Source organism: Engystomops pustulosus, chromosome 10 (assembly GCF_040894005.1).
Source record: "Engystomops pustulosus chromosome 10, aEngPut4.maternal, whole genome shotgun sequence".
Lineage (NCBI taxonomy): Eukaryota > Metazoa > Chordata > Amphibia > Anura > Leptodactylidae > Engystomops > Engystomops pustulosus.
In genome coordinates this window covers 50,287,669-50,314,064 of record NC_092420.1, presented here as the reverse complement: position 1 = coordinate 50,314,064, position 26,396 = coordinate 50,287,669, and positions in this window count along the sequence as shown.

Genomic DNA, 26,396 nt, shown 5'->3' with positions numbered 1-26,396 from the left:
CAAGGTCCGGCATGTCGGCCCCCTCCTCGTGACCCTCAACCTCACCTGCTAGTACCTCTAGGGGAGAGAATTCATCACCTGGGGTCACCCCTACTGCTGGTGTGGGTACATTGGCCTCAAAGGGTTCAGGGCATATCCGATGTCCATTATCTGTAATAGCACCTGAGGTGGGTCTTCGTCTCCAGAGGTCCAAAAACACCGGTAAGTCTCTGCCGATAATAGCCTCATGAAACAGAGACCCCACCACCCCCACTTCATGGGTGACAGTACCACAAGGTGTATGTAGGTTGATGACGGCAGTGGGATATTCGCGAGTGTCCCCATGTATAAATAACACTCCCACTTTACACCCACTGTACAGTCCAGGGTCAACCAAAGTTCCCCATACCAGGGTGACCAGACTCCCTGAGTCTAGCAAGGTTTCCACCGTGTGACCACCGATTGTGACCATACACACTTGGGGTTCTGCATCCGTGACTGACTCGGCTGCCAAAACCGGCCGGGCATAAAGTGACATTCGCCGGGTCTGGTTGCAGTCCATTGGCTCCACTGACAGGGGACAGTTGGCAGCAATATGGCCCATTCCATGGCATCGCCAGCACTGGATACGGCTATGACCTCTGTCACGAGCCTCACTGGGTTTCTGTGTATCCAAGCCCGCCAGTGGACCCCCTCCCAACCTGACCTGTTTCCCTTTTTCTGCAGTAGCAGTCTTACCAGATGGTTTAATGGCCTTGTCACTGGCACTGCTTCGTGTGGGAGAGATAAGTAGAAGATCCTCCGTAGCCCGATATCTCTCTACTAGGGACACGAGTTCCTCAGCATTTGTGGGACCGGCCTGTCCAACCCATCGCTGGAGCCGAGAGGGCAGAGAACGGGTGAACTTGTCAAGAACCACTCTCTCGACCATCTGTGCTGGGGTGCAGTCCTCGGGTTGTAGCCACTTCCGGACAAGATGGATCAGGTCATGCATTTGGGAGCGCGGGGGTAGTTTTTCAGAGTATGCCCACTGGTGGACCTGGCTGGAACAAACTTGTATGGTGACCCCAAGACGAGCCAGAATCTCCGCCTTTAGCTGGGGGTACTCATGGGCCTCTGTTTCACTCAGGTCGAAGTAGGCCTTCTGCGATTCACCTGTTAGGAACGGCGCCAGGACATCTGCCCACTGCTCAGCTGGTAACTCCTCTCGCTCAGCTACTCGCTCGAACACAGTGAGATACGCCTCCACGTCGTCGGTCGCCGTCATCTTTTGTAAAGCCTTCTGCACTGCAGCCCGTGCGGAATGCTGGACAACCGGGTACCCTTGCCAACCAGTATGGGACCCCTCAGAAGCCGTTGCTTGCGGTGCTGCCATAATGCCGGAAAACTTTTCCATCATCAGCTGGAACATGACTCGGGACTCTTCCTGCTGCTGGCGGGACCTCTCCTCCTGCTGCTGGAGCATGGCTTGCTGCAGCTGTCGATTAGCTCGGGACTCTTCCTGTTGTTGCTGGAGCATGGCTTGCTGCTGGCGGGACCTCTCCTCCTGCTGCTGGAGCATGGCTTTAATAAAGTCCTCCATCTTAGCTTTATCCTGCAATTTGCCTGCTGCTTTCACCCAGGCCATGCAATGTTGCAGGATGTAGCAAGCCTTTCAGGTGTGTGTCTTTTGAACTGCCCGCAATCCGAAGCACCATATGTGGGAGATTTGGCCCAGTAGAGACCGTGGTAGCGGGGTGCTGTGATGCAGTTCAAGACAGTGACACCAAGGTACAGTCCAAAACAGGTCTCGCCTGCGTTTATTGCAGCAGCAAAATAAAACAGCCTTTACATTCTGGCATTAAACAAACAAAATCCTACCCGTCAGGGTGCTAACTAAACAGAGTTTCTCTAACTCACCACTAGTACATAAAATAAGTCACTGCTCCAGGCACAGAGGTCAGGGCTGTGTGCTCTCCAGCCTCCTTTCAGAGAGACCACACTCTCAGCTCTGCTCAGCGGCTTTATGCAGACTGATTAGGCTGCTCCCACCACCTGTGTCCAAGGTGCTGGACAACACAACCTCAGCACTCAGGCCTCGCATAGTATGAAAACCTAGGGGAAACATACCGCCCATCCACAGTTAACCCCTTCAGTGTCTCACAGGATGTAGAAACATATGGTGAGCAATAGTTTCCCTGCGTCCCGGGACAGAGACCTGCTCCCAGCCTCCAAACAGAGTAAACCCCCCCTCCCTTAAAAGAACAATTATAATACAGTTAAGCCAACACCGGCGGGGCAAGGCACGAGATGCCTCACAGAACCAGAGGGGGGTATAGATCATAATATATAAGGAAGAATCCCCTTCTCCCCGCCATGCGTGGCAAAGAGGATCATCTACTGTAACTTCACAACATATTAACTTGTGCTAGCAACCCAGAAAATGATCATATATTAACTGAGCGATGACAATCACTGCTGTGATCTAATCAGGTGGTACCAGGAGAGTTCCCATTAGAAGGCCGCTTCTTAGGTGGTTTCTGTGAGGGTGACCACTTCTCTCGTTGAGGTAGCTCCATAGGTTGTGGTAACACTGGCCAGTCCGGGATAGCGATCATCGGAAGTTCCAACGTGCCTAGGAACTTAGGTAAGTCCCCAAGATCACGAAATATCGCCGTCTTCCCTTGTTGCCTTGCAATTAATTGAAAAGGATATCCCCAATGATATTGAATTTTGGGGGAGATTAGCTCTCCTAGAAGGGGACGCAAGGCTCTTCTAAGTTGTAGAGTACGGCGTGCCAGATCAGGTGAAAAGGTAATTTCTTTATCCAAATATTGCACATGTTATTTGGTTCTGGCAGTCCTCATTAATTGCTCTTTCATCTTGAAGAAATGCACTCTGCATACTACATCTCTGGGATGTTCATTGTCTGCAGGCTTTGGGCCTAATGTGCGGTGAATCCTATCCAGTTCCACTGGAGGTAGTGCTGGGTCATCCAGCAAATCAGCAAACAACAGTTGAGCCACCGAGTCCAGTTCTTTGGCCTCAATAGATTCGGGTAAGCCTCTTATGCGAATGTTATTCTGTCGGTTTTCTAAATCTTCTTGAGCTGAGAAGATGTCCCTTATGGCTAAGGAATGGGCCTATTTTATCTTGTGGTGTTCTGATATAGTGTCCCAAATGTTATCTTGCCCAGTCTCAGCATCTGCAATTCTATGGCCCAGTTGTCTCACCTCCTGTTTCACTGAATCCACCTCCTTCTTGTATGAGGCCTCGAAGCGGTTTACCAGACCCTCCAGGTCTGTCTTGGTGGGCAGAGACTCTAGGTGAGCACGCAGGTCCCAGTCTATGCTGTGGGCTGCCATGGAGGTACCTGAGGTGAGGGCGGTGCCGACATGTGAGCGGCTTCCAAGCAGGCCAGAGAACCATGTGCTGTCGCCATCTTGGATCTGAACACTGCGCTGCTGGAGGACTCAGGCGAGTCAAAATATGAGGCAATGGAGCTGCGATCGCCGGTGTGACTCATGCTAGAGGCTCTGGTCCTTCTCCTGTTTCCCATATGGTGAGAAATTCCGGGTTCGCTAAGGTATGGAGGACAGCGGGAGCGGTCAGGCCCGGGAGCTCAGCCTCGGCATGTCTTCACTCCACACCCCGGTTTTAAAGAGGTTATAACAAAATGGAGGTGCGGTCTACAATTGTGATAATTTTTGATGACAATACATTCATTTTGGGTGGAAGATTAAACATTTGAAATGGATTAAAGGAAAAAATGTTTGATACCCAATTTCTCCTGAGTACAGAGATACCCCATATGTGGTGGTAACCTGCTGTATGGGTGCATAGCCACGCATAGAATGGAAACCATGCAGAGCAGATATGCATTGTCAAATTGTACAGGCTATGGGGGGCGTAGCCTGTATGAGCTTGAGGGCAGACGTATAGCTCTGAGTTTCCCTCCTCAGAACAACCAGCCTCTGAGACTTTGAGAAAACAAATGATGTTAGCCCTTAGAGACTCTATCCACAAGGACTTTAAGTCTATGCAAAATCAGACCACAGCAGCAGTAGATGAGCTAGGATCTAGAGTTGATTAACTTGAAAATAAAATAAGGGAGGTTACTAGCTCTCAAAACAAGCTAATTGAGGCTAACTACGCACTGGAAGAAGTAGAAGCCATGGAACTTAAAAAATTGTAGATAAGGAAGACCATGGAAGACGCAATAATGTTAAATTCAAGAGCATCCCAGAATCTGTATCCCAGTCCAAGCTCCCATGTACTATAAAGCCAGCCCCCGTACAGTATACAGCCTCCATTTAGTATAAAGCCAGCCCTCATGTATTATACAGCCAGCCCCGATACAGTATACAGCCAGCCCCCATTCAGTATACAGCCAGCCCCCTGCTAAGTATAAGCCGACCTGAGAATAAGCCGAGACCCCTAATTTTAGCACCAAAAACTTGGAAAACCTATTGACTTGAGTATAAGTCGAGGGTGTTGTATACAGCTAGCCAGCCCCCATGTAGTATACAGCCAGCCAGCCCCCTGTAGTATACAGCCAGCTCCAAGTAGTATATAGCCAGCCCCAAGTAGTATAAAGCCAGCCCCCATGTAGTATACAGCCAGCCCCATGTATTATACAGCCAGCCCCCATACAGTATACAGCCAGTCCCCATGTAGTATACAGCCGGCCCCCATGTAGTATACAGCCAGCCCCCATACAGTATGCAGCCAGCCCTCATACAGTATACAGCCAGCCCCCATGTAGCATACAGCCAGCTCCCATGTTGTATACAGCCAGCCCCCATGTAGTATACAGCCAGCCCCCATACAGTATACAGCCAGCCTCCATGTAGTATACAGCCAACCCCCATACAGTATACAGCCAGCCCCTATACAGTATACAGCCAGCCCCCATACAGCATACAGCCAGCCCCCATGTAGTAAACAGCCAGCCCCCATGTAGTATACAGCCAGCCCTCATGTAGTATACAGCCAGCCCCTTGCTAAGCGCATTAAAAATAAAAAAAAAGCTATACTCACCCCCGATCCTCGGCTAGCAGCGGCTTCCATCTTCTTTCTTCTCTAGGTGGCAGAGTTGCGACCTGATGGCGGGTGGACACTATGATGCGGTGGTGTCGCCGCTGATGACGTCATCATGTCTAGAGAAGAAGAAAGATTGGGACCCACAACAACGATCCAGATACGGGAGGGTGAGTATTACGTTTTTATTTTTTAATTGACTCGTGTATAAGCTGAGGTGAGGTTTTTCAGCACATTTTTAGACACAATTAGATAATTTAAATAAACCCTTTACAATAGACGAAATTACATCAGCTATCAAAAAGCCAAAGAAATATAAAGCACCCAGTCCGGATGGTTTCTCAAATGAATGTTATTCAGGATTTCATCATTTGTTAACCCTGTACATGCTATCCATTTTTAACAAAGCAATGCAACAGGGGTCGATGTCCCAAGAAATGCTTGAGGCTATAACCACCCTTCCAAAGCCGGGTAAAGAACCCCACCTCCCCCCCAAATTTCAGACCAATTTCGCTATTGAATAGTGACACCAAATTCTATGCCAAAATTGTAGCGAGTAGGCTTTTAGAAATCCTCCCTAATCTAATACATAATGATCAAGTGGGGTTCACTAAGGGGAGACAGGCCCCAGATGGGACTAGAAGGATAATTGATTTGATTTCCGTAATGGAGTCCTCTCAGGCGCCTTCTCTGCTTCTTACAAATTGGATGCGGATAAGGTGTTTGACAGAATCCATTGGTGGTACGCTTTCTCAGTATTGTCTAAATTTGGTTTCCAAGGACCCATATATAATTTTCTCCTGCTCAATGGCGAAAGTATTGGCTAATGGCTATAGCTCAGATCTCTTTCATATTACCAACGGAACCCATTGGCGGAGATCATCGCACCAATCCAAACATATGTGGCATCTCAGCAGGGATGCGACAACATAAGCTATTCACTGACTATGTAATATTAACTGCACCTACAATCAAAATGCTAATAGATAAACTAGCAAAGCATTGCACTTTAGAAAGCTTAGTGGCCTTAAAGGGGTATTCACATCTGGGCATTTACATTTAATTTCATTCATTTGCCATGTGTAAACATTTCTTCAATTGGATGTTATTAAAAAAATGTTCCTGTGTGAAGGTAATCTCTCATAAATGTTGCCATGTTGTCCCTTAGAAATAAGATAGCTTCCTCGGTTACGACCACCTCACATTTTGGCAGTGGTGGCCAGACATGCGCTATTGAGTCCTGCCAGACCACCTGGATTCAGTAATCATTACCACCGGACGGCTATGGGACATACAGTAACTTTATATACAAACACCCTTTGATTCTTTGTGCAATCCCTCCAGCAGAGGTGGCCGTATCCAAGGAGTCAGTCTTGTTTCTAAGGGACCATACCACTACATTTATGAGAAATTATCTTCACACAGGTAAAAATTTTTTAAACCCCTTAAGGACGCAGCCATTTTACAGCTTGAGGCTCAGCCCCATTTTTTGGATTCTGACTTGCGTCGCTTTATATGGTTATAACTTTTGAACACTATTACTTATTAAAGCGATTCTGATATTATTTTTCCCCACATATTGTACTTCATTTTAGTGGTAAATGTTGGCTGATAAGTTTTGCGTTTATTTTCCAAAGAAAGAAAAAATTATGCATTTTTAGGTAGATAGATTTACCACCTAAATAAGTTGCAGAATAACATTTCCCATATGTCTACTTTACATTTTCATAATTTTTGAAATGTCTGGATAATATATTTTGATGTTGCGTGGCTTACAAATCGAATAGCGATTTTCCGTATTTTCAGAATTTACTCTTTTGCGGATAAATAATAATAATCTTTATTTATATAGCACCATCAAATTCTGTAACACTTTACAAATCATAGGGGACATATACAACTATACTACATTACAAACAACAAAATGTCATATGGAACAATAGGAGTGAGAGCCCTGCTCACAAGAGCTTACAGACTATGAGGATGAGGGGGTGACACAAGAGGTTGTATAATGGTCCAGCCATTCTTTATAAGGGAACAATATAAAATAATTTAATAAATAATTTACTAAATAAATATGTTGCTGCTTGAACCAGCCATCAGCCGCCATCTTATTTACAAGGTGCAAGGTGAAAAAGACTGCAGAGAAGCCTGGAGCTTGGTAAATATCTGCTGTTTGACAAATAACAGATGGGAGATAGAACATAGGATGGATTAATAAAGGGAGAGTTGACATTTCATGCAGTTAGAGAGTGTGATAAACTTGCCTTAAGAGATGGGTTTTAAGAGCACGTTTGGAGCTTTGGAGGGTGGGTATTTGTCTGAGAGTCCATTCCAGAGAATTGAAGCAACTCGGGAGAAGTCCTGGAGATGTGCATGTGAGGTTCGAATTAAGGTAGAGATTAATCTAATGTCACTGGCAGATCGAAGAGCACAGGAAGGGTGATAGACTGAGATGAAAGAAGAGAGATAGGAAGGTGCAGCATTATTTAGAGCTTTGTGGATTAGGGTTATTATGTTAAAGTGAATATGGAAGGAGACAGGTAGCCAGTGCAGTGATTGGCACAAACTGGAGGCATCCGTGTAGCGTTTGGCCTGAAAGACAAGCCTGGCTGCTGCATTAAGAATAGAGTGAAGAGGAGAGAGTTTAGCGAGTGGAAGGCCGATTAGTAGGGAGTTAAAGTAGTCTAGTCGAGAGTGAATATGTACAACAATTAGCATTTTAGAAGTTTCAAATGTCAGAAACGGTCGGATTCTGCAGATGTTTTTGAGGTGCAAAGGCGAGCAAGATATTGAATATATGGTGAAAAAGAGAGGTCAGAGTCCAACACAACCCCAAAACAGCAGGCCAGCTGCCTCGGTGCTATAGTGATCCCACAGACCGAGATGGAGAGGTCAGGGCTGGGTTGGTTTGTAGATGGTGGAAAGACAAGAAGTTCAGTCTTAGAAAGATTAAGTTTCAAGAAGAGAGAGGACATGATGTTAGAGACAGCAAAGAGACATTCACTAGTGTTCTGGATTAAGGCAGGGGTAATGTTACGTGCAGAAGTATATAGCTGGGTGTCATCAGCATAAAGATGATACTGGAAACCAAATCTGCTGATGGTTTGTCCAATGGGGGCAGTATAGAGGGAGAAGAGAAGACGACCTAGGACTGAGCCCTGAGGAACCCAGACACTGAGAGGAAGATGAGAAGAGAAAGATCCAGAAAAGGAGACACTGAAAGTGCGGTCAGAGACATAGGAAGAAAACCAAGAGAGTGCAGTGTCCTTTAGGCCAACGGAGTGAAGCATCCTAAGGGGGAGCTGGTGGTCCACAGTATCGAACGCTGCCGATAGATCCAGGAGAATGAGGAGAGAGTAGTCGCCTTTGGATTTTGCAGTGAAGAGATCATTGGAGACTTTAGAAAGAGCAGTTTCAGTGGAGTACATAGAGCGGAAACCAGATTGTAGGGGTCAAGGAGGGAGTTAGCTGAGAGATAGCAGGTTAGTTGAGAATAGACCAAGCGTTCCAGGAGTTTGGAGATGAAAGGGAGATTAGAGACTAGTCTTTAGTAAGCAGCACTGGATGGGTCCAGTGAAGGTTTCTTTAGTAAAGGTGTAACAACAGCATGCTTGAAAGAAGAGGGGACGACACCAGAAGAGAGAGAGAGAGATATTGAAAATTTTAGTGAGGTGAGAAGTGACTGCTGGGGAGGGAGACTGTACAAGATGTGAGGGGATGGGGTCACTGATGCAGGTAGTGGGGCGAGCAGAGGAAAGGAGCCTAGACACTTCTTCTGTGACTGACTCAAAGGAAGAGAGTGAACAAGATAAGGTATGGGAGGGAAGGGGATTGAAGGGGTGAGTGGATTGAGCAATTATTTTATTATTTTTAACAATCAATTTTATACTTAAAGTAGGTAGCCAGATCTTCAGCCCCAAGGTCTGTGACAGGTGGCTGTACCTTTGGTGTTAGTAAGGAGTGAAGGGTATCAAAGAGCCTTTTGGGGTTGTTAGAGAGAGAGGATATGAGATTAGTAAAATAGACCTGTTTTAAATGAAATTTTACATATTTAGCATCAAAACCCCCTATATAATCAACCCATTTTCAAATCTGCACCCCTCAAACTATCAGAAACAGCTTTTAGGAAGATTGTTAACCCCTTGAGATCTTCATAGTAATTGAATCAAAATGGAGGAGAAATTTAAAATGGTCAAATTATGACGGTTATACGTTCATTTAGCCCTAAAATTTACACATTTCCAAAAGATAAAAATAGAAATTCCACCATGCAATTTGTACTGCAATTTCTCCCAAGTACAGAGATCCCCCACATGTGGACGTTACTTGTTTTATGGGTGCACAGCGGGGCGCAAAATGGAAGGAGCGCCCTGCAGCTGCCAGGATTTTAGTTCTCGTTGCCTCCTTTTGTAAGCTATAAAATTTTGGGGCCATGTGACGGCATTTTTTTTGAGGGATGAGATGCTTTTTCCAGTGTTGCCATTTTGGGGTTGGTATCACCTATTGTTGAAAATTTAGGAACTCGTTTTTGAGGGCAGGAGTAGAAAAGCATCAATTCTGTACTGGATTTTTTACTTTTTTTTTTCGTGTTCAGCGATTAGCCTAATAATCATGTTATCTTTATTCTATGGGTCGATATGATTACGGGGATACCAGACTTGAATATATTTTCTTACATTTTACTAAATTTGTCAAATAAAACCGTAATGTGGGGAAAAATCTATCATTTTTGCATTGCCGTCTTCCAAGTGCCATAACATTTTTCCTTTTTTGGCTACGGAGCTGGTTGATGGCTTGTTCTTTTGCGGGACATGTTCTACTTTGCACCAGTATCATTCTGGAGTACATATGTTTTTTTGATCACTTTTTATTGCATTTTTTATAAGATTGAGTAGGTAAAAATGATAATTTTAGTGGGTTTTCAACAGTTTTTTTTAACGGCGTTCATTGTATGAGTTCAATAATGATTTACTTTTACTTTGTTACAGACGTGGTGATACTATATATGTGAGGTTTTTGTTATGATTTAGACTTTTTTGGGTTATATGTCTCTTTATATGTTACGGGGCTTATGGTTATTTTTATTGATTTATTACTTTATTTTTTATTGAATAACATTTTTTTTCTTACTTTTTCACTTTTTCCACCATGGGACATGAATCCTCTGATTGCTTGCAGGGTATTAGCTGTGTCAGCCTATGCACTTGCATTGTCTTGCATAGTCACAGACGCCATCTTACTGGCAGTTCCTGCAGGCAGTGCTGAGGACCAGATCCGAACCCAGCACTTCCATAGCCGCGACCGGCGCCCCCCCCGGGGGGGGGGGGCGGTCGTAGGGGAAGGACCCCCTAGAGGCATGTTAGATGGTGCGGTCGCGCTGATATGTTGTTCTTCACATACTAATGTGAAGAACACCGTTCTGCACACATGTCTTCGGATAAGTTAGCAGATGTACGCGAACATCTGCAATGTGTTCTTCACTGTGTTCTTTCAATGTGTTCTTCACTTAAATGATCCTGTGTTCACTGTTTTCATTGTATTCTTCACTGTTCACTGTTCTTAATTAAATGCTCGATCTCGAGCAGGGGAAATACTCGTCCGAGCAACGAGCCGTTTTGAGTATGCTAATACTCGAACGAGCATCAAGTGCGGACATGGAATATATGCGCTCATCTCTAGTGGTAACCATACTGGTGCAATATACATTCAATTTGGAATAAATCCCAAACAGTGTCAAAATCAAAGCACCCCCACACCATCACAACTCCTCCTCCATGCTTCATGGTGGGAACCAGGCATGTACTGTCCATTTGTTCGCCTTTTCTGTGTTGCACAAAGACATGGAACCAAAGATCTCAAATTTGGATTCATCAGACCACATCACAGATTTCTACTGGTCTAATGTCCATTCCTTAGTTCTTAAGTCCAAACAAGTCTCTTCTGCTTGTTGCCTGTCCTTAGCAGTGGTTTCCTAGCAGCTATTTTACCATAAAGGGCTGCTGCACACAGTCTCCACTTACCAGTTGTTGTAGAGATGTGTTTGCTGCTAAAACTCTGCTTGGCATTGACCTAGTCTCTAATCTGAGCTGCTGTTAACCTACGATTTTGGAGGCTGGTGACTTGGATGAACTTATCCTTGACTATTGGCCTTCCTTTCCTGGCTCATGTGAGCCAGTTTCTTTGTAGCATTTGATGGCTTTTGCTACTGCACTTGGGGATGCTTTCAAATTTTTGAGACTCACTGACCTTCATTTCTTAAAGTAATGATGGCCACTCATTTTTCTTCACTTAGAATTTCTATTATGGCTAGAAAAAAGCAGCTAACAGTCTATGTAGTAGGACTCTCAGCTGTGTATCCACCTGACTTCTGCACAACACAACTCATGGCCCCAACCCCATTTATATGGCAAGAATCCCACTTATTAAACCTGACACGGCACCTGTGATGTGAAAACCTTTTCAGGTGACCTTTTGAAGCTCATCAAGAGAATTCTAAGAATGTGCAAAGCAGTAATCAAGGTAACATGTGGCTACCTTGAAGAACCTAGAATATAAAACATATTTTCAGTTGTTTTACACTAAGTATATAATTCCACATGTAATTCATATTTTTGTGAAAATACAGATAACTCATTGAATGAGAAGGTGTGTCCAAACTTTTAGTTTCTACAGTATATCCTGTATGTGAACTGTGCATTGTTCAGTGGATTTCATTGTGGGATACTAAATGGATTTAAATGGGTGTTCCCATTACAGCAAATTCATGTTATTGTTTGGATTATCAAAAGTTATACAATTTTCCAATATCCTTTTTGTATCAATTCCTCACCATTTTTTAAATCTCTGCTTGCTGTCCTTCTATAGAAAACTTCTATGTTTACGTGCAGTGGATAGAAATCTGACCATGGTCACACAGGTGCACGGCTCGTTATAACACACAGCTCTGATTACTTTTTATGATAGTAACGAGCTCTGCACCTGTGTGACAGATTTTGTCCACTGGAAGGAAACATAGAAGCTTTCTATAGCATGACAGCAGTCAAAGATCTAGAAAGTATACAGAAAGCATATTGGAGAATTGTATAACTTTTTACTACACAAACAATAACATTAATTTGTTGTGATAGGAATGCCCCTTTAATGCTAAATTACCTTGAGAGAGAACACAAGGCATCAGAGCATCTGTGGGCAAGTTAACTGGCCTCAGTATGAGGCCATAGACAGACAGACATTGGTCTCTGCTCAAATCACCTCTGGTGAAAAAGATTTTTTAACACTTTCAGAACAAAAACATTGGAAAGAAATAGGCGAGCAGCCCAATATGGGCACCATTCTGTTTGTTTTTTAAAGGGGGAATCACATATAATAATTGGGTAAAATCATTATAACAGAGCCTCATTATCATAAATTTAAAATAGTTTATTCAGCAAAACCACTCGGTTAAGGGATTAAAAAAGATATGTTTCTGAATCAGAGTAGCTACAGAAATCTCAAGGTATGTTTGGTTCACAATGCAGAAAAACAAATGGTTGATTTCCTTTAAGATGATATTCAGTAAAATATTGCCCTTGAGAAATATAAACCAAACTGAATTACATTGCTAGGCAGGTGCCTTTATATCATGTATTCTATCACTTCTTTTTATTGCCTGTTACATTTTGATTTCTCAATGCTAATGCATTTCTATTGCTTCATTTGTAAATATTGAGAATCTAACACATTAGTCATGCCAACAAATACAGACTTATATCAACCAATATATGTATATTTTTTTAATATAAATTTTATTTATTTTCAAATTAAAAAAAAAAAGAAAACATAACAAATAACATAACAAAAGGTCAAATCCATCAGTTCACCTTCAACCCTTCCATAGATGTACGAATTGTGAAAGGGAAATTACAGAATATTAAACATATTTTCTTCAAACAGAGAAAAAGACATAAGATATTCATCTATACACATTATTTCTAGTACACTTGCTTATTCATGTCTTATCTCTTCCTTCCCTAGACCTTAGCAGTTATTAGTCTTTATTTATACACTACCTAACCGTAACCCATCCCGATATTCCCGTTCTGCCAGGAGGAGAAAAAAAAAACCTGAAAAGCTAAGCTACTCCACCATCCCCCATATTCTTTCCCAGTACTTCAGAGAGGCTTTTCTTTCATAATATATTTTTCCATATCTCTTAATTTTATCTACCAACCTGATCCAGTGTCTAAGTGTAGGGGGTGCGGGGCTCATTTATGTCCTTGCTATCAGAATCTTGGCAATCATTGACAGCTTACAGATTGTTATTTTTTTATCTTTCAATATGTTAGGAGGTCATTTATTATCAAAGCCTCAATGGAGCATGGCAACGGAATTTCTAAAATATCCCTTATTACCCCATGTATCTTGTGCCAAAAATCTACAAGCACTGGGCAATCCCACCTCATATGCTTGAAGTCAGCTTTTCTCTCATTACATTTTGGACCCGAGACCAAACCCTTGTGTCCCATTTTACTTATCTGTGCTGGTGTATAATATAATCTGTGAACAAAGTTAAATTTTATCAATCTGTGATTCATGTTCAATGAAGAACAAGCAATATTATGATATACTTCAAACCAATGAATAATATTATTATGTGAAAGTTCCCTTTCCCAATGTTTCTCAGCATACCATAAGAAAAAGGTGTAGTCCAGCTTCCAACGAAAAGCAAAAATTAGAATAAAAGTCCACTTTATTTAGAAAAATAGCATGATAAAAACATCATAGGACGTCCATGGAAAAGATAACTGATGCGTTTCGGGCGAAAAAACGTCCTTAGTCGTAGCCTGATACATGGAAAATGCAAGGACTATTTAAGCATGAATGGAGGGTCACATGATACAACTGGGTGGGGCATATTAGAAAATGGGCAAAACACAAAACATGGTAAAGAAATAACAAAACAAGAAGACAATAATAAGGAACACAGAGGTATAATATATTAATAAAGATACATGAGATCATTTTTGTAATTTAAACCCTGTGGGAACCTTGTTTGGAGGGAGAGGATCCAGAAGGCTTCACGGGACCGCAGCTGTCTGGTCCAATCTCCTCCTCTACGGGGGCGTGGTAAACGCTCGATTGGAATAACAGATAGTGTGGAGACATCGCCATAGTGTATCTCTAAGAAATGTTTTGAAAGCCCTGACAAACATGAGGACAAGGTAAGTTGGTGTTTAGTGGCACCACTAATATGTTCAGCAATGCGTTTTTTAAGCGGTCTCCTACATACTGTATGCTGCATGATGAGCAAGACGCTAAATATACAACATGATCACTAGTGCAGTTGAGGTGAGTATATATGGAGAAGGATTTTTTGGTAACATAAGAAGAAAAAACTGAAGTTTTAGTGATATATTTACAAATATTACAACGAGTATGTCCACATGTAGTACTGCCTTTATATTGAAGCCACGTAGATTTGGCATGACAGGAGGTGAACATATTGGGAGCCACTATTTTACCCAAGGATGGGGCATTTCTTGAGACGTAACGTATTCCTTTGTCTAACATCTCAGACAGGATTTTGTCTTGGTACAAGATAGGTAGGTGTTTTTTTATGATGTGAATACCATCATTATATTGTGGGTTGTATGTGCTACTGAAAGTGATGGGGCAGGAGGTGGTAGTGTTATTTTTATGTTTACCACTTTTAGAATGCAACACCTCCTGTCTGTTTTTTTTATGTAAAGCTGAGGAAATGTGAGAAAGAGATTTAGTTTGGTAACCTCTAGCTCTGAGTCTGAAAGTAGTTTGTTTGGCCATTTCCTCATAAAAAGAATTATTGGAACAAATTTGTTTAGCCCGAATGTATTCACCCTTGGGTAAGTTATGTATAATATGAGGGGGATTGCAGGTGGTGGCATACAGTAAGGTATTTCCAGAAGTAGGTTTTCTATATAAATTGGTATGGATGTGGCCCGTAACAGTACCGTCAATTAATTCAACATCCAGAAATGGAATAGAGGTGGTAGACAGGGAAAAAGTGAAATTGAGATTGAAGCGATTAGAATTTAGGTATTCAATGAAACATGGTATATCAGTTTGTGGTCCAGTCCAGATGAGGAGACCATCATCAATATAACGGCCGTGCCATTTAATGTGATCAAGGTAGGGATTACTATCTCCAAATATGTGAATCTCCCCGAACCAGGCCATATAAAGATTTGCTAAAGTGGGCGAGAACTTTGAGCCCATCGTTTAACCCTGGCATTGGAAAAAGTACATGTTATCAAAAAGAAAAAAATTGTTAGTAAGTAAAAAATACAACACATCTGTAACATAAACAATAAGGTTATCGGAAAAGTTACTGTACTTATGTAGGTGGAACTGGACTGCTTCAATAGCTAATTTATGAGGTATTACAGTATATAGGGAGGAAACATCACACGCAACCCATGTACATTCTATGGTCCACCTGATGGTTTGCATACTTTTTAAGACTTCAAAACTGTCTTTGATAAAACCAGGGGTACGCTTAACAAAGGGTTGGAGTATATTATCGACCCAAGATGCCATTTTCTCAAGTAAAGAATTATTTCCTGCAACAATAGGTCTAAAACTGGGAGGGAATAGACCTTTGTGGGTTTTGGGAAGCATATAAAAAATAGGGGTACTGGGAAAATCAGGTATAAGATCATGCATATTAGTGTCTTTGAACACTCCCAGGGAAACCCCCTCCATAATGACTTTTTGCAAGCGATCCTTAACCACAGATGTGGGATTGTACGAAACTTTACGATATACATTAACGTTATATAAGAGAGACAAGGCTTCTCGGGAGTACAGAGTTCTATCCAGTACAACGATTGAGCCCCCCTTGTCCAAAGCACGGATGATAATATTAGGGTTATTTTTGAGGTCCTTGATGGACTGAAATTCATCTTTGGTTAAGTTCTTGTGCACATTGTGAGGGATGTTGTTGCATAGTAGAGCAAGGTCCCGTTCAACCAAGGTTTGAAAAGAGTCCATGGCAGGTACACGGGCATTGACAGGGTAAAAGTAAGGATTGGAGGATTGTATAAACTCAGAAGCCTTGATATGGGAATAGTTGGAATCATATGTGTCCTCTTGCAGATTAATTAATTGTAACAGAGTACGATGATCTTGAAATGATTGATCCAAAGGAAAAATAGATAATCCCTTATTGTTAAGAACGTCCGAAGAGGGATTGGACATAGGGGTATCAGTTTCATTACTTTCATAAAAATGTCTTCTGAGTGTAAGTAGACGAATGAATTTGTTGACATCTTTAATAGTATCGCATAATTTTAAGTCAGTAGTAGGAATGAAATTTAGACCTTTGGATAATAGAGAAATTCGTGCAGTAGTAAGTATGCATGCTGACATGTTGATAACACTGTAATCCTCAGTAGATTCAATTATTTGCGTCGAGGCATGTATGGTTGTTTTTGAGCGATGTTTCCTTCCTCCTCTACATCTGTTGCGTGCGTTTTTTTGTAGTTTTTTTTACTTTTTTGACGTTGTGGAGTTATCATTCTTTTTATATTCCATTTTGTTATAATTGGAAACATTGGGGGATATTTATCATACGCTGGGGCTCGTGCAAATACGCAGCCCGATGTATACGCAGCCTCTTGATGTATCGGGCTGCCAGCAGCGCAGCGTTTAACCTACACCAGGCCACTGGCGGTGCGCAGAGGTCCTGATAAATATGCCCTATTGGGTGTAGTATCGTTGGATTCATAACCAGAAAAGTCAGTGTTAACGTCTGAGGTGTCACAGTTACATGTGGTTGGTAATTCACATTGTGGCGTTTTTTCAAAATGGATTTTGGTATTCTATTGCCTTCATTTCTCCAAGTGTAGATGTGTTCCTTTTGGTAGTCCCGTAGATCTCTTGTGAATTTGTTTTTTTAGTGGTAGTAATAATAGTTTCCAATTTTTTGACATTTGATTCAATGCGGGTGGGTATTGTATTGATCCATGTTCGATTCCAACTGTGTTATTTGCTGATTGAGTTCAGAAAGTTTGGTTTCTTCATTTTGTACTATGAGGGTAATCAATTTTAAAGAACAGTCAGTGAAGATATTGTACCATTGTTTAGTAAATTCTTCGGAGTAAATAGTTATAGGGGATCATATTATTTTCCAAGTATTTGGTTAGTGTGGTGAAGTCTCACCACACCCGTAATTGATTCAGCATGTGTTTCTCGAGTTCATTGGCTATAGTTCTCACTGGAGACTTGTTTTCCTGTGCAGTTTCTGACATTGAAAAAATTTCTTTGGCTTTTTGTAAACGATCAGAGTTAGTCATTTGCAAGAAAGAGCGTGAATTGGTTGAAACATTTATATCGTAATCTGTTGCCATGTTGAAGTATGTGATCCCTTCACAGTAAATATATTTAAAAGTGGAAAAAAAGTATGAAAATAGAGAAAAAATTGTTCTGTTCTTCTTAAATATTTGGTAAATATTTAAATTAAATACCATGTTCCATGTGTTTTATACTTATATACTTAACTTCAAATCATGCTTTATCACGCAACTTAGTGTAAGCATTAGAGATGAGCGAGCACTAAAATGCTCGAGTGCTCGTTATTCGAGACGAACTTTTCCAGATGCTCGAGTGCTCGTCTCGAATAACGAGCCCCATTGAAGTCAATGGGAGACTCGAGCATTTTTCAAAGGGACCATGGTTCGGGAATAAAATGTGTTATTTAATTGAAAAAGAATGTCTTCTGATAAGTTAGCAGATGTATGCAAACATCTGCAATCTATTCTTCACTGTTCCGCGCGTATATTATCTCCCGACAAGTTAGCAGATGTGAAGAACAGTGAAGAATAGGATCATTTAAGTGAAAAACACAGTGAAGAATAGATTGCAGATGTTCGGCACATCTGCTTACTTGTCGGGAGATACGCTGTCTCCGTGCCCCGCTGTCTCCGTGCCCCGCTGTCTCTGTGCCCCGCTGTCTCTGTGCCCCGCTGTCTCCGTGCCCCGCTGTCTCCGTGCCCCGCTGTCTCTGTGCCCCGCTGTCTCCGTGCCCCGCTGTCTCCGTGCCCCGCTGTCTCTGTGCCCCGCTGTCTCCGTGCCCCGCTGTCTCCGTGCCCCGATGTCTCCGTGCCCCGATGTCTCCGTGCCCCGCTGTCTCCGTGCCCCGCTGTCTCCGTGCCCAGCTGTCTCCGTGCCCCGCTCTCTCCGTGCCCCGCTCTCTCCGTGCCCCGCTCTCTCCGTGCCCCGCTGTCTCCGTGCCCCGCTGTCTCCGTGCCCCGCTGTCTCCGTGCCCCGCTCTCTCCGTGCCCCGATGTCTCCGTGCCCAGCTGTCTCCGTGCCCCGCTGTCTCCGTGCCCCGCTGTCTCCGTGCCCCGATGTCTCCGTGCCCCGCTGTCTCCGTGCCCCGCTGTCTCCGTGCCCCGCTCTCTCCGTGCCCCGCTCTCTCCGTGCCCCGCTCTCTCCGTGCCCCGCTCTCTCCGTGCCCCGCTCTCTCCGTGCCCCGCTCTCTCCGTGCCCCGCTCTCTCCGTGCCCCGATGTCTCCGTGCCCCGATGTCTCCGTGCCGCTGCCTGATGTCTCCGTGCCACTCCGTGCCGCTGCCTGATGTCTCCGTGCTGCTGCCCCATGTCTTCGTGCTGCTCCCCGGTGTCTCTGTGCTGCTCCCCGGTGTCTCTGTGCTGCTCCTCGTTGTCTCTGTCCTGCTCACCGTGTTCTGCAATGTGTTCTTCACACATATATATTGTTCTTCACATACTATTTTGTTCGCACCGTTCCGCGCGTATCTTCCGACAAGTAAGCAGATGTGCCGAACATCTGTAATCTATTCTTCACTGTGTTCTTTACTGTGTTTTTCACTTAAATGATCCTGTGTTCACTGTTTTTATTCTATTCTTCATTGTTCTTCACTGTGTTTTTTTAATTAAATGCTCGATCTCGAGCAGGGGAAATACTCGTCCGAGCAACGAGCCGTCTCGAGTACCTTAATGCTCGAACGAGCATCAAGCTCGGACGAGCATGTTCGCTCATCTCTAGTAAGCATCCTTTATCTGGATAAATCGACCAATAATTAATGACAATAAAACTTTTAAGGCATTTCAGCCAGTTTGTGGAAGCATAGCAGTTCTTTATTGCATATCAACGTTTGAATTTATAATCAGATCTTAAAAATGTTCATACAAATATTGGGATAGTGAAATGTTTCCAGTGGGTATACAAAATACAATGTGTCATCAGAAAATAAACTCAAAATCAGTTAGACTCGAAAATGAATAAATATCACCAAAGTCCATCCTGCCCCAAGCATATTGCCACTTGTTTAAGCTTCCTCAGGGGTCTCCACACAGAGTTAACCTTCTCTCTCCCATTGACCACTAAATACATTGACACTAATCCTTTCCTTGTAAATAAGTAGAGATGTAAACTCCTCAAAACATTTGGATTCTCTACATTAGTCTTAGATGCAGTTATAACTTTTAATTTTAAATTATTATTATTATTTTTATTTTAGAAGGGAGGAGGCCATTTAAAACAAATATTAGTTTACCACAGTCACAGTGTTCCTGGTTTATCATGCTTGATTTTGATGGTAAATTTCCTTTCAAGTTGATATATCACCTAGATATGCTGTTGTATATGTGGTACAATGGTACAGTCTATTCTCAACGGAATATTTACAGTTAATTTAATTAAATTACCATATATTTACATATTTTCAAATGGATGTTATTTAAAAATATGTATCTGTGTGAAGTAAATTTTCCATAAATATAGTTATATGGTCCCGTAGAAAAGAAGGACAACTGTCCATGGATACAACCACTGCAGCTGGAGAAGTAGAAAGAAGCACATTTTTTTTTGCATATGAAACAGCGGTCAGTTACTGCATGTCCCTCAACTGTCCTGTTCTAATGAATACTGAATCCAGGTAGTTGGGCACATCAATAGTGACTGACCACCGCTACCACGCATTGGTCATATCTAAAGTGAAATGTTTTATTTTTAAGAGACAACACAATGGAGGAGATTCATTAATCTGTCTATGACACAATTCTGTATTAGTTTGCAATGAAAAAAACTGTATGCACCACATCTATAAAGAGTTTTAGACAGTTTTCTGGCATTCCTATCTCATTAAAAGGGACATAGCCTATGAAAGGGGGCATAGCTTTGTGCCAAAAAGGTCCATGCAAAAATAATATCTATTGGTACTTGTTTTCTGTCTACGATGAGCAATGGACGACTTGGTAATGGTTTTACGTGGAATTTAATTCATGATAAAATGACATGTATCATATAAAAAAACTACTAAAATCATGTATGGTTATGGGAACAAGAGACACCACAAATACATCAGCTTTCATTCAATACCAGCTTCATCAAGAGATACAATAATAAATTTTATGAAATAAGAAAAGCTATACAGAAGCACTGGCATGTACTAATCAATTATATACACTCACCGGCCACTTTATTAGGTACACCTGTCCAACTGCTCGTTAACACTTAATTTCTAATCAGCCAATCACATGGCAACTCAGTGCATTTAGGCATGTAGACATGGTCAAGACAATCTCCTGCAGTTCAAACCGAGCATCAGTAGAAAGGTGATTTGAGTGCCTTTGAATGTGGCATGGTTGTTGGTGCCAGAAGGGCTGGTCTGAGTATTTCAGAAACTGCTGATCTACTGGGATTTTCACGCACAACCATCTCTAGGGTGTACAGAGAATGGTCCGAAAAAGAGTGGCTGTTCCGTGGGCGGAAATGCCTTGTTGATGCCAGAGGTCAGAGGAGAATGGGCCGACTGGTTCGAGCTAATAGAAAGTTAACAGTGACTCAAATCGCCACCCGTTACAACCAAGGTAGGCAGAAGAGCATCTCTGAACGCACAGTACGTCGAACTTTGAGGCAGATGGGCTACAGCAGCAGAAGACCACACCGGGTGCCACTCCTTTCAGCTAAGAACAGGAAACTGAGGCTACAATTTGCACAAGCTCATTGAAATTGGACAGTAGAAGATTGGAAAAACGTTGCCTGGTCTGATGAGTCTCGATTTCTGCTGCGACATTCGGATGGTAGGATCAGAATTTGCCGTCAACAACATGAAAGCATGGATCCATCCTGCCTTGTATCAACGGTTCAGGCTGGTGGTGGTGGTGTCATTGTGTGGGGAATATTTTCTTGGCACTCTTTAGGCCCATTGGTACCAATTGAGCATCGTTGCAACGCCACAGCCTACCTGAGTATTGTTGCTGACCATGTCCATCCCTTTATGACCACAATGTACCCAACATCTGATGGCTACTTTCAGCAGGATAATGCGCCATGTCATAAAGCTGGAATCATCTCAGACTGGTTTCTTGAAAATGACAATGAGTTCACTGTACTCAAATGGCCTCCACTGTCACCAGATCTCTATCCAATAGAGCATCTTTGGGATGTGGTGGAACGGGAGATTCGCATTATGGATGTGCAGCCGACAAATCTGCGGCAACTGTGTGATGCCATTATGTTAATATGGACCAAAATCTCTGAGGAATGCTTCCAGCACCTTGTTGAATCTATGCCACGAAGAATTGAGGCAGTTCTGAAGGCAAAAGGGGGTCCAACCCGTTACTAGCATGGTGTACCTAATAAAGTGGCCGGTGAGAGTATATTTGCAAGATTTTTTACCTAAACAACCTAAAATCACATATAGAAAATCAGTTACTATCAAAACTCTGTTAGCCCCAAGTGTTCTAAGGCAACATAAATCCGTTATATTTGTAACAAAAAAACACTATCTCTCAAGTGATATTACACATTATTACTCCCCCAAAAAAGTAAGAAGGATCCAAATTGGCCTCCGTACTTGTAGTCCTGTAACTCATGGGCTACTTCCGCCTCCGCTTGTAGTCTTTTATGACCATAGTAATCCACCCACCTTGTACAATAGGCCAATCCCAGTTTTCAAGAACCACAGGAAACGCTCAGCCTGAGCGCAAATTGCGTTGTTTCCACAACCTTACATGTTTTTAGTAGTTTTTTCTATTATACATTTAATTTCATCATGAATTAAATACCGAGTCGTCCAACGCCTTTACCAGCGCTCATCGCAGACAGAAAGCAAGTACCAATAGATATCGTATACCAGGAATTATTCTCCGGACCTGGGGAAAAGGATTCTTCCTGGGAGTGTGGCTGCAGGAGGACGCCAAACTAAGAATCACATGCTTTACAGAGTTGTACCTGCCAGCACAACTCCATCAGGTGAGTAGTTTTATACTATGAATATTTCTACAATATCAAATTGATTGTATTACATCATAGAAGCACCCCTTTTTTTCTCCAAAAAACCTCTTTCTAGATAACCATGCAAAAATAAGGCTAACCTGACAGAAGCCAACCAATAGGAGGTGCAAAGTACTACTAGACAGTCTTATACTAGGGCAGATTTATCATTCAGCATCGCAGACTCTTGTCTAACTCTTTTTTTTTTAATTAAATATTTATTAATCAGTATGCAAAGTGTACATCAATATAAAACGTGACAACAAGCATCAACAATTCTTACTACCATTATTAAATACATAAGAAATTTACAATTTCCGTTTTTATTGCCCATATATTCCCTCCCCTTCCCACCGTTGGTGATTGACGACAGCTTTTATCCATCCCATTAAGTATCTGCAACAATAAAAGGAACATCTAACACGCCCAGAACCATCCAAATGTCTAATTCTATATTGCACCTTTCCCTTCTTTTAGTTTATATAAGCTCTTGTAAACCACTTTTTTCTTAATTTTTCCACTTCCGTTCCTTTACCTATTTTTTCTAACTGTTCTACGTGGAGTAAAACATCCATTCTCTCTTCCCATTCTTGCACGCTTGGAGATTTGTTCTTCTTCCAATTCAATAAGATTAGCTTTCTTGCTAATATCATGCCCTTCATCACATAAAGCACACTACCGGGGTACCCTATCACTCCTATTTTAGAACCGAAGATGCACACCATTACACCTCTTCATCTGTAATGATGCAATTAAATAATGATGCCAATCTTCCCAGAACTTGATACCAATATAGATGGATTTTAGGGCATGTATTAGATCTACATCCACTAAATTACATTTTGGACATTTTTCATCTCTTGTGTTCCTAAATCTATTCAATCTTTTTGGGGTGTAATGAGCTTTATGGAAAATGAATACCTGGGAGATAATATGAGACAAATTTTTTGTAATTTTTTTATTCATTTTGAGTGCGTCTACCCATGCTTCCATGGATAGATCAGGAATAGAGATGAGCGAACACTAAAATGCTCGGGTACTCGTTATTCGAGACGAACTTTTCCCGATGCTCGAGTGCTCGTCTCGAATAACGAACCCCATTGAAGTCAATGGGAGACTCGAGCATTTTTCAAGGGGACCAAGGCTCTGCACAGGGAAGCTTGGCCAAACACCTGGGAACCTCAGAAAAGGATGGAAACACCACGGAAATGGACAGGAAACAGCAGGGGCAGCATGCATGGATGCCTCTGAGGCTGCATAATCGCACCATTATGCCAAAATTATGGGCAACAGCATGGCCATGACAGAGTGACAGAATGAAGCTAGATAGCATCTAAAACATCCAATAATTGACCCTGACACTATAGGGGACGGCATGCAGAGGCAGCGGCAGCAGCGGCAGGCATGGCAACATACCCTAAATGGACTCAGGCTTCAAACCAATGGGTAGCAGAGAGGAACCAAAGGAGGTGAGCAAGAAGCGCTCAAATAATATCGGTACATGATAAAAGTTTGCCAGTATATTTTGTGGATTACACAGCAGGGTGGCGACAAAGTTAACATGGAAGCCATGAAAACAACCCAAAATTCTGCCTGACACAGCTCGTTTGATAAGGGGACCATGTATGGAGGCAGTGAACTAGTAGTAGATTAAAGGTGCTGCAGTTAAAACTATGTTAGTTGGATCTTGGCATGGAGCTGGCGCTCCGCTGCCAGGCGAGCTTTCGCCAATCCAAGCCCGTGTCTCTAGGCTACTCCCCAAACAGCACTTCTAAGAACCTTTTGTATAAGATCAAGTGTAGTAGCGTTCTTATAAGTTTAGGATATGCCGGGTGAGGGGAATGTAAACAGATGCGCAAGAAGCGCTGAAATAATATCCCTAAATGGTAAAAGTTTGCAAGTATATTTTGGGGATTACACAGCAGGGTGGCGACAAAGTTAACAACTTTGATGTGGAATGCCCTGTAATAGCTCTTGGGCGGTGTGCCTTTTATCGCCTAGGCTCAGCAGTTTCAGCACCGCCTGCTGTCGCTTAGCGACGGCACTGCTGCTGTGCCTAGAGCTACCGACTGATGGCGCCATGCCCACGGATGGTAATTCGGAGGAGGAGGAGGTGGAGGAGGGGTGGGAGGAGGTATAGTAGGCCTTTGAGACCTGGACCGAGGTAGGCCCCGCAATTCTCTGCGTCGGCAGTATATGACCAGCCCCAGGGTCAGACTCGGTCCCAGCCTGCACCAAGTTAAGTGTAGTAGCGTTCTCATAAGTTTGGGATATGGCGGGTGAGGGGAATGTAAACAGATGCGCAAGAAGCGCATGATGCGCATGGAGCTGGCGTTCCGCTGCCAGGCGAGCTTTCGCCAATCCAAGCCCCTGTCTCTAGGCTACTCCCCAAACAGCACTTCTAAGAACCTTTTGTATAAGATCAAGTGTAGTAGCGTTCTTATAAGTTTAGGATATGCCGGGTGAGGGGAATGTAAACATCTGCGCAAGAAGCGCTGAAATAATATCCGTAAATGGTAAAAGTTTGCCAGTATATTTTGTGGATAACACAGCAGGGTGGCGACAAAGTTAACAACTTTGATGTGGAATCCATGAAAACAACCCAAATTTCTGCCTGACACACCTCGTTTGATAAAGGGACGATGTATGGAGGCAGCTATATGGACGACTTTTGGAGGTAGCAATGGAGACAACGTGTGGAGGCTGCTATGGAGACAATTTAATTTGGATAGTGCCTGTATGTGGCAGTCCCAAACATTTTTCAAACCAGAGGAGCAGGTAGGTGGCCCTCCAGTAAAATGGGATAGATTGAGTGCCTGTATGTGGCAGTCCCAAAAATGTTTCAAACCAGAGGAGCAGGTAGGTGGCCCTGCAGTAAAATGGAATAGATTGAGTGCCTGTATGTGGCAGTCCCAAAAATGTTTCAAACCAGAGGAGCAGGTAGGTGGCCCTCCAGTAAAATGGAATAGATTGAGTGCCTGTATGTGGCAGTCCCAAAAATTGTTCAAACCAGAGGAGCAGGTAGGTGGCCCTGCAGTAAAATGGAATAGATTGAGTGCCTGTATGTGGCACTCACAAAAATTGTTTCAAACAGAGGACCGGGTAGGTGGCCCTCCAGAAAAATTAAATGCATGAAGTACTATAGCAAGAGCCAGTGGGCCCTGTCAAAAAATAGCCAGTTTCCTCTGCTTTACTGTACAAAGAGGAGGAGAAGGAGGAAAATGAGGAGGAGGAGGAGGAGTGGATCAATTATTCAGGTTGAGCTTCCTTCACCTGGTGGAGATTGGAAATTCTGAGAAATCCAGCCTTTATTCATTTTAATAAGCGTCAGCCTGTCAGCGCTGTCAGTCGACAGGCGTGTACGCTTATCGGTGATGATGCCACCAGCTGCACTGAAAACCCGCTCGGACAAGACGCTAGCGGCAGGGCAGGCAAGAACCTCCAAGGCGTACAGCGCCAGTTCGTGCCACATGTCCAGCTTTGAAACCCAGTAGTTGTAGGGAGCTGTGTGATCATTTAGGACGATGGTATGGTCAGCTACGTACTCCCTCACCATCTTTCTGTAAAGATCAGCCCTACTCTGCCGAGACTGGGGACAGGTGACAGTGTCTTGCTGGGGTGACATAAAGCTGGCAAAAGCCTTGTAAAGCGTACCCTTGCCAGTGCTGGACAAGCTGCCTGCTCGCCTACTCTCCCTCGCTACTTGTCCCGCAGAACTACGCACTCTGCCGCTAGCGCTGTCAGAAGGGAAATACTGTTTCAGCTTGTGCACCAGGGCCTGCTGGTATTCATGCATTCTCACACTCCTTTCCTCTCCAGGGATGAGAGTGGGAAGATTTTGCTTGTACCGTGGGTCCAGGAGAGTGAACACCCAGTAATCGGTGCTGGAATAAATTCTTTGAACGCGAGGGTCACGGGATAGGCAGCCTAGCATGAAATCTGCCATATGCGCCAGAGTACCAACGCGTAAGAATTCACTCCCCTCACTGGCCTGACTGTCCATTTCCTCCTCCTCCAACTCCTCCAACTCCTCTTCTTCTGCCCATACACGCTGAACAGTGAAGGACTCAACAATGGTCCCCTCTTGTGTCTCGCCAACATTCTCCTCCTCTTCCTCCTCATCCTCCTCCACCTCCACCT